A 9,453-nucleotide genomic window follows, 5' to 3' on the forward strand; every position below is an offset into this window, starting at 1 on the left:
TAATGTCATGCACAAGGAAATTTGGTTTGTTATTTGTGGTGCTGAGGATTGAGCACAAGCTGAACAAAACACTGAGATATATCCCTGTCACAGAAGTACATTTCATTCCCCCCATATTTTATACCTAAACTGCTGTAACTTCATGGTATGCTCTCCTGCTTTAAGGAATGCATTGTCTTTAGTTATTTAAAGCTTAAAGACTAATGTTTGATGCTGTTGTTACGATGTGTGTGTGTGTGTGTGTGTGTGTGTGTGTTTGTGTGTGTGATGGATAGCCTTGAAATAATGCAGACTTGAACAGAGGAGGAAATGTTTTTGATTGCCTTCTTAATATGCAACTTGGTATGTTTTCAAGTTCTAAAAAAATAAAGGATACAAGACCTATCCATGATAAAGTATTTATTCAGAAAAATATCCAACATCTATATAAGGTATTAAATTGTCTGATTTGAGTGATTTTGCAGTGTGGTTTAAATTCTGGTTTGTCTGAGACAGGGTTTCTCTGTCTAGCTCTGGCTGTCAGTGGAACTCACTCTGTAGACCAGGCTGGCCTTGAACTCACAAACATCTGCCTGCCTCTGGCTCAGGAGTGCTGGGATTTGCTGGGATTAAAGGTGTGAGCCACTAGCACCCAGTTTTATTGTTTTTTTTAAAAGCAATGTATAAGTAAAACCCACAGTTTTACAAAAATAGCTATTCAAGTAATCCACACAAAGTTGTTTTCACCGTTAACAATTTCTATGGCATTTGACATGGGCTACAAACATGGCCCTGTGGTAAAGTACTTTCTTAGCATGTGGCTTCAGACCTGGGCTCAATTCCCAGTACCACAAAAAGAACAAAACAAAACAAAACAACTACTTTTTACTAGGAAGACCCTTTTCCCTTCCTCAATAAAAGAGAGGTCAGGAGTGTGCCTTGTATCAGCAATTCCAGCACTTTGTTATCAGACACTGGGGGGATTGCAAGTTCCAGGTCAGGCAGGGTCACATAGTAAGACCCTATCTAAAATACATAACAGCCAGGAAATCTTAAAATGAAAAATGGTCTATGTTTAGTAATAGTGCAAGTTAGTTTGAGTCATGAAAAATTTAAACAAAAATCAGTCTATAAGAAAATGTTGATGAGGGTCTGAAGAGGTGGCTCAGCATCTAAGAACACTGCTTACTCTTCCAGAGGTGCTGAGTTCAGTTCCCAGTAACCACATACTGGCTCACAACTGTCTATAGTGTGATCCCATGTCCTCGTCTGACAAAGTTGGACGTGCAGGTAGAGTACTCATATAAATAAAAATAAGTTTTTAAAGAAAAAAAGGAAGGAAGGAAGGAAGGAAGGAAGGAAAAGAAATGAAGGAAGAAAAAGTTGATGAAGCCCGGTGGTGGTAGTGGTGGGAGCACATGCCTTTAATCCCAGCACTAAGGAGCCAGAGGCAGGAAGAGCTCTATGCGTTAGAGGCCAGCCTGGGCTAGAGAGTGAGCTCCAAGACAGCCAAGCCTACACAAAGAAACCCTGTCCCATAAAACCAAAAGAGTTGATGATCTAAATATTTGTGCAGTAGGACATACCTATAATCCCAGATTTGGAAAGCAGGAGAATCCATTGTTCTGGGCTATGTAAACTCATGACTCAAAAAAAAAAAGAAGAATAAAAGAAAAGAAAAACTATATGTATGTAGGACTGGAGGGTTTTTTCTGTGATTAAGAAAACTGTTTGCTCTTGCAGAGGACCTGAATTCAATTTCTGGCACTCACACAGAAACTCAAACCATCTGTAACTGCAGTTCTTCTCATCTAGGAGCACACAACACACATGCTTACATGCAGTGAAGATGTTTATATGCATAAATATACATGTACATAATAATTGACGAGAAGCTGAAGAGGTAGCTCAGCAGTTAAGAGCACTTGTTCTTCCAAAGGGCCTGTGTTCATTGCCAGCACCTGCTTGGTCAATCACAACCCTCAGTAACTCCAGTCCCCTGGATCTGATGCCCTCTTCTGGCCTACTTGAACATTGTGTGCACATGATGTACAAAGTTTACAAAACACCTAGACACATAATTTATTTTAAAAATAATTGAGCAAGACATGGTGGTGCATGCCAGTAATCCCAGCACTCTGGAAGCTGAGAGGAGAATCTTGAGTTCAAGGTTAGCCTGAGCTACATAACTAGTCCAAGGTTACCCTGGTATGTATAGCAAAAACCTTTCTAAATTTTAGAAAATAGATATTAAGAGGGATTACAGCATAAACAATAAAATATCAAAATAGAAAAGTCAAAATAACCAGAAAAAAATCAAATATTAACTCTCACAAAATGATTTATTAACAAATTATTTTACAGATGAATGCTTTCAAATAATTAAAGGTCAGATGGTTTTTAAACATGAGAGTTGTCATAGACCATAAACACAATTATCAAGAGGCTACTATATGCGTGTACAACAACTTATAGGCATCATAATAAAATCAAACCAATCACCGACAGACATAATATACAAAGCTCAATAATTGCTATCAAAATGTATTTGGCAAATAGGCAATTATTATTTAAGATAAGGTCTTGCTCAGATTAGGTGAGTCTCTAGCCAGAATCTTTGGGCCTTCCTTAGTCCTCTAAATGCTGGAATTAGATGCATGCATGGCAACAACTGGCTCAGCAAATGCTTTACGCATGACCATATGCCTGGTACTGTAATAGATGTCTGAACTAATATAGCACAACACCTGCCCCATGGACTCCATTTCAAGTGGGACGATGGCTACAGGAACAAGTATTTCCCATTACAAGATTATTAAGTTAGCTACAAAGTAGTAGATTTCATAATGGCATTTTTACACATGTTTTCTTCTTCCACACCCTGCCCTCTGGCCTTTGCCTTGCCCTCCCCTCTGTCCCATTCTTGCTGTTTTTCCATTGCCCACAACAACCTAATTTCTGCTCTCCCAGTACAATATTGCATTATCTTCTGTCAGTGTTCCTGTACCCTAATCCTTCAGGTCTCTTTTTCCCTCTCACAGTTCTCTAGTTTCATGAGTCATCCACACATGGACACCGACCCACTCACACATAGAAACTTCAATCAAGGCTGCACACATGAGATAAAACATAGTGCTTATCTGAATGCAGTTTATTTCAGCTAACATTCTGAATTGAAATTTCACCCATTTTCCTACAAATGTCATTTTTTTACTTTTAAATCTGTGTGTGTGTGTGTGTGTGTGTGTGACCACAGAGATGAGAGATGTCAGACCCTCCTGGGGCTTGTGTTACAGGTGGTTGTGAACTGCCTGGTTTGAGTGTTGGGAATCAAATGCTGGTCCTCTGGAAGAACAAGAAGTGCTCTTTATCACTGAGGCATATAGGCAGATCATGTGATAGTTTTGGTTGTCGTCCTCAAAGATTTGTTTATCTTTTATTTTTATGTGTGTGAATATTTTTCCTGCAATATATGTGTACATCCATGGTGACTGTGGAGGCCAGAAAGGGATTCCCTGGAACTGGAGTTATAGATGGTTCTGAGCCACCAAGTGGGTGCTGGGAACCAAACCCAGTTCCTCTGTAAGAGCAGCCAGTGCTTTTCCCTGAGACATCTGTCCCACCACTTTCTCATTTTTGACAAACCTACTTACTGATTTCCTCAGTAGCTGCAATTTATGCTCACTAGCAGTGAGTAAAGTTTCCTCTTTCCTCAAATTCCTGCCAGCATCTGTTGTTCTGTTTTCTTGATGAAAGTCATTCTGAGCTAGTAAGGTGACAGTATAAATCATTTTAATTTCACCTTTCCCTGATGGCTTAGGATGTTGAACCCATCATCAAATATTATTTGCCATTTCTATTTCTTCCTTTGAGGACTGTCTGCTCACCTCATTACCTCATGTATGGATTGGATTTGGTTTAATCTTGGCTGTTTTTACATAATAGAACCCTATGCGATACAGAGTTGGCAATGATTTCTCAAATCTGTAAGCTGTCTCTTCAGTTGTGAGGTTCCTTCCATTGTTAGGCAGGTTTTTAGTTTGCTATAATCCATGTGTCAGTCCTTGGGTTGTGTTCTCTGCTGTCACAGTCCATTCAGAAGTTCCTACCTCTGCATAGGATGATTGTTGACACGGGACATAGTTGATGTGTCTTCCCTGCAGTTTCAGCATGTCCTGTCTTCACATGAAGTCTGTGATCTATTTTCAATGTTTCATGTAGTTTGAGACTCGACCTGATTTCATTCTTCTACAGGTACATACCCAGTTTTCTCAGCACCATCTGTAAAAGGATCTTTCCTAATGACATCTGGGTTTAAGGGAAAAAATGAAGTACCTTCTAGGGCTGGGTTGATGAATCCATGATTAAGAGCACTTGCCGCTCTTGCAGAGGACAAAGGTTCAGTTAACAGCACCCATATGGCAGCTCACAATCCCTTATATCTCTAATTCTAAGGTATCTGATGTCATCTTCTGGAGAGTAGTTGACTGTTCAGTTTTCATGAGTTTGTAGGCATTCTGGGGGTAGAATTGTTGTTGAATTCTAGCATTATTCCATGGTAATCCAATAGTACACAGCTGGTTACTACATTTTCTTTTGTATCTGTGAATGTTTGCTTTGTTACTGATTATGTGATCAATTTTTGAGAAGGTTCCATGAGATGCTGAGAAGAAGGTATTTTCTTTTCTGTTGGGTGGAATGTTCTATAGATGTCTATTAATTTCATTTGTTTCACTACATCTGTGATATCTCTTATTGCTCCATTAAGTTTCTGTCTGTTTAGCCTGTCCATTGGTGAGAGAGGAGTGTTGAAACCTACTATTAGAGTGTGTGTTTCCCTTCTTTGAGTTGTGGTGGTGGAGAGTTGTCAGATGTCTGTGTTATTATGGGTGTTCTTAGCTTCCTTGGTTTGTGCTTTGCCTTCTAGTAGTTTCTGTAAGGCTGGGTTTGTGGCTACCTATTATGTAAATCTGTTTTTGTCCTGGAATATCTTTTTTCTCCATTGATGGTGAATGCAAGCTTTGCTGCGAATAGTACTCTGGGATTGCCTTCATGGTCTCTTAGTGTTGGCAGCACATCTATCTAAGACATTCTGGCTTTCATGGTTTCCACTGAGAAGTCAGGTGTAATTCAAGTGCCTACGGACTCCTGATCTTTGATGAAGAAACCAGAAATACATGGGAGACCATTCTCTCCCTTATAAGAGATCATGTCAGCACACAGAAGCCACCCTATTGCTGACACACCCCCACATCCCAAAAAATATTTAATGGAAAGGAATTCCCACACAGACCTCAACCTAAAACCAGATATCTTGAACCTAACAGAAGAAAAAGAAGGGAAGATCCCTGAAATCAATGACATAGGAAAAGACTTTCTGAGCAGAACACTATTAACACAGACACTAATTTCAACAATTAATAAATGGGATCTCATGAAACTGAAAAGCTTCTGCATGACAAAAGATCCCATCATTCAGACAAAGTGGCAGCTTACAGAATGGTAAAATATTTTTTATCAACTACACACCCAATAGAGGGCTAATATCCAAAATTATACAAAAAAACTCAAACAAAATGTATAAAGAACTCAAAAGGCTAGATATCAAGAAAACAAATGACTCAATTAAAACTGGGAATTTTTAAACAGAGAATTCTCAATAGGGAATCTTAAGTGGCTGAGAAAGACTTAAATGTTCAACATTCTCAGTCATTCGTGAAATGCAAACCAAGTCTGCTTTGAGAGTCCATTTTACACCTGTCAGAATCCTTAGGATCAATAATACGATTGACAGTTCCTGCTGGCAAGGACATAGAATAAGGGGTACACTCATCCACTGCTGGTAGGAGTGCAGACTCATACAGTCACTATGGAAATGAGTGTGGATTTACCTTAGAGAGATGGGAACTGATCTACCTCGTGATCCAGCTCTATCACTCTTGGGCATTTACCCAAAGGAAACTTCATCCTACCACAGAGACGCTTACTCAACCATGTCCATTGCTGCTCTATTAATAATGCCCAGAAATTGGATAACATATTCAAGACATGAATATGAATGGATAATAAAAATTGGAACCTTTATACAAATGAATATTACTCAGCCATTAAAAAGAATTAAATTCACAGTAAATGGGTAGAACTAGGGGGAGAAATCACCCTGAGTGAGGTACCCAGACACAGAAAGCCAAATGTGGCATGTATTAGCTTACATGTGGATATACAGAATCACAGAGATTAAGCATAGAGTAACAGACTAAGGAGGAGAGAAGCATCTCATCAGGAAAGAAGAAATAGAATAGAAAGGTACAGGCTGGTGAGGGGAGGTGCAAGGAGAGAAATAGAGGGACGAGGGAGTGTATACAGGGAGAAACAGCTAAAACTAAGGCCACGGAAGTAGTGTGCAGTGGCATGGGTATTGATACAGTCGATGCTTCCTGAAATAAATGCATATGTGAAGGCAATCTAACAGAGAAATCAAATAACAGGGTGATGAGACTGTGTCTGAGAGCTTTCTCCTTCTGTCTTGCATTCCATTCTTTAGGTTGGGATTAAAGATGTGCACCACTGGGATTAAAGGCGTGCACCGCCAGGTTTCTATGGCAAACTAGTGTGGCTACTGAGATTAAAGGTGTGTGCTACCACTTACTCTCTGATCTTCAGCTAAACTTTCTTTATTAAAATACAAATGAAATATCACTACACGTAAGTATCATGAAGCATTGTAAAGGAGGGGACACATAGATTATAAGAGCCAGAGCATCATGGAGTTTGCTGTGACATTGTATCTCCTAGGAATGTCAGAATCTACACCAATAAAATCTTATTAACATGGCTGCTTAAGTATGAGCTGAATAAGGACAAGAGGCAATCTATAAGGGACAAGGGGCCAACCAGCCCTACACAAAGAACTATAGGGAACTCACAAATGCCGGGAGTGGAGAAACAGTTTTAGTCCTACTGTGGGAAGAGTACACGAAATGCTTATCCAATACCAAATGGTGAGCCCTGAATCATACATACAAATAACATTATACTAAATTAAAGTATGTGTGTGTTATAGTTTCTTAGGTACTTAACAGTATGAATCCTTGTGATTTTTTTCACATATCCCTACTATTATTTTGCTCTCCTTTCTCCCTGTGTATTTATCTCCCTTCAACCTAATTATAACCCTGACAGCATACAGACAAGTAACATACAGATCGGGCAGGTTACATACACATATGCATGTAACAAAATTAATGAAAAATCCATGAATTTGAAAGGGAACAAGGAGGCATATAAGAGCGGGTTTGAAGAAAAAAAGTAAAAGGAGAAATGATGTTTCATTGTTACAAAATATTTGTATAACTATGTAAAGACGTGTTGCATTTGTTGAATTATATGTAAAAATGTGTTGCTGTTTTACCTTGTCTGCCGAAGGCACCTGATTAGTCTAACAAAAAGCTAAATGGCCAATAGCAAGAAAGAGGTATAGGCAGGACTTGCAGGCAGGGAAACTGAGTAGCAGGAGGAATTTAGGCTTAGAAAGGAAGAAAGAAAAAGAGATACCAGGGAGAAACCAGTGGCCAATCAGACACACATGGAGGAAGCAGGAAACCAAGACATACAGAATAAAAGAAAGGTAAAAAGCCCCAAGAAAAAATGTAGATGAATAGAAACAGGTTAAATTAAGTTCAAAAAGCTAGCAGGACGAGCCTAAGCTAAGACTAAGCACTTATAATTAATAAGAAGCATTCATAATAAATTATTTGGGAGTTTCTTGGTGGCCCAAAGGAAAATTCCAACTATACATAATACAATAAATAAAATAAAGAAGTAGTTGTTTTTAAAGAATTAACATAAAAGGTAAAAAAGGGACACAGCCAAGACTGTTAAATAGACAAGCTTGTCTCAGAAAAAAAAAGAAGATAAAAAGAGATGTAACATATCCCTATTACCTGCTCTGAAGAATTTTTCACAGATACTGCCACGGCATAACCACATGGGAATAAGGTGGCCTGCATTAATTAAAAGAGTTTCTAATAGTAAAGTATATTACAGTTGCTTATGACTTAAAATGTCATTATAAAATATCTAGCAAATTAAATTCAACTTGATTACATTATCATTTCTTCCCACTACATTCCTTAGGATGAATTTTAATTTATTAACGCCATGTATCACTAAGCTAAAATCCTGATACAATTATCTCACTTGATCCTGAGTGGCATTCAGAAGTAGACATAGAAAGCAAGCTTGTCAGGTTTTTGTGTGTCTATGACTACCAGCCTGATGACTGTAGACTTCAACTTTTTAAAATTTGTACAAAAAAAATGTTTCAATGAGTTCTTTGATGAGGAATGATTTTAGAAGGACTAGTATGTGAAAACTTGCTTTATTTAAGCACCCGTAGAACATTAATCCTTTCTCACTTCAGTCTTCTATAAAAAGAATCCAGGAGTAGTTAATGCATAAGCAATAGCTATTACAATAGTCTTACTAATTGACCTTGTAATGACAAAATATGGGAGATCTTGGTCAAACAGAGATAATACTTCCAATTCAAATGTCTTAGCTAAAGTGATTTTGTATTTCTTCTGTAGACTCTTCTCAAACTCACAGAGATCCCCCTGCCTCTGCCTCTTGAGTACTGGGAGTAAAGGAATGTACCACCACTGACCAGCAAATTTTGTACTTCTTAAGGCATCTTGAAACTAAGATGAGTGTTGAAATGAATTTTGAGAACTTAGGTCCTGATAAAACTGTACAAGAATACTTTTTATTTGCCTTTATTTTTTTAAAAAAGATCTTTATTATTTTTATTTTATGTATAAAGTGTTTTGCCTACATGTATGTCTGTATACCACACGTGTGTCTGGTGCCCACCAAGGCCAGAAGAGGGCATCAGACCTCCTGAAATTAGAGTTATAGTTATGGGTCCTGGGGATTTAACCCATTTCTTTGGAAGAGCAGGCAGTGCTCTTACCCATGGAGCCATTTCACCAGCCCCAGGGATATTTTACAAAACAAAACAACAATAAAAGATACTATGGAAAACAACTGGGCACTGCTGCAAAAGTACTTGATTGTCTCAAATACAGATGAGGAGACACACTGATGGCTAGGAAAGACTGAAACTCAAAAGGGCTGCTAGGGACAAAACTACAATTCTAGCCAGAGGCACAACAGCTGCAAGATTTAGAAATCTAAGCTTTTGCCCTAGGACTTCCCACCACTGTCTGGGAACTGGCATAGCCTTCTTGCTTAAGAGTACTCGCAAGAGGCTTTCTGACGTCACGCAGGCGGAGACTTTAAAATCCAAATGGCTCCTGGTTGGCATTGGTGGGTGTCTTCCTAAGCAGTTGTGCATTTTACTGGAAGTGGGCGCTGGGGGTCAAGAACCAGAGAGAAAGGTAACTGCTGGTATGGGGTTAACTCTGTTCCTGCTAAGAAACTCTGTGGCATCAGAGACCTGGGGCGGCATCTGCC

Source organism: Chionomys nivalis, chromosome 1 (genome assembly GCF_950005125.1).
Source record: "Chionomys nivalis chromosome 1, mChiNiv1.1, whole genome shotgun sequence".
Classification (NCBI taxonomy): Eukaryota; Metazoa; Chordata; class Mammalia; order Rodentia; family Cricetidae; genus Chionomys; species Chionomys nivalis.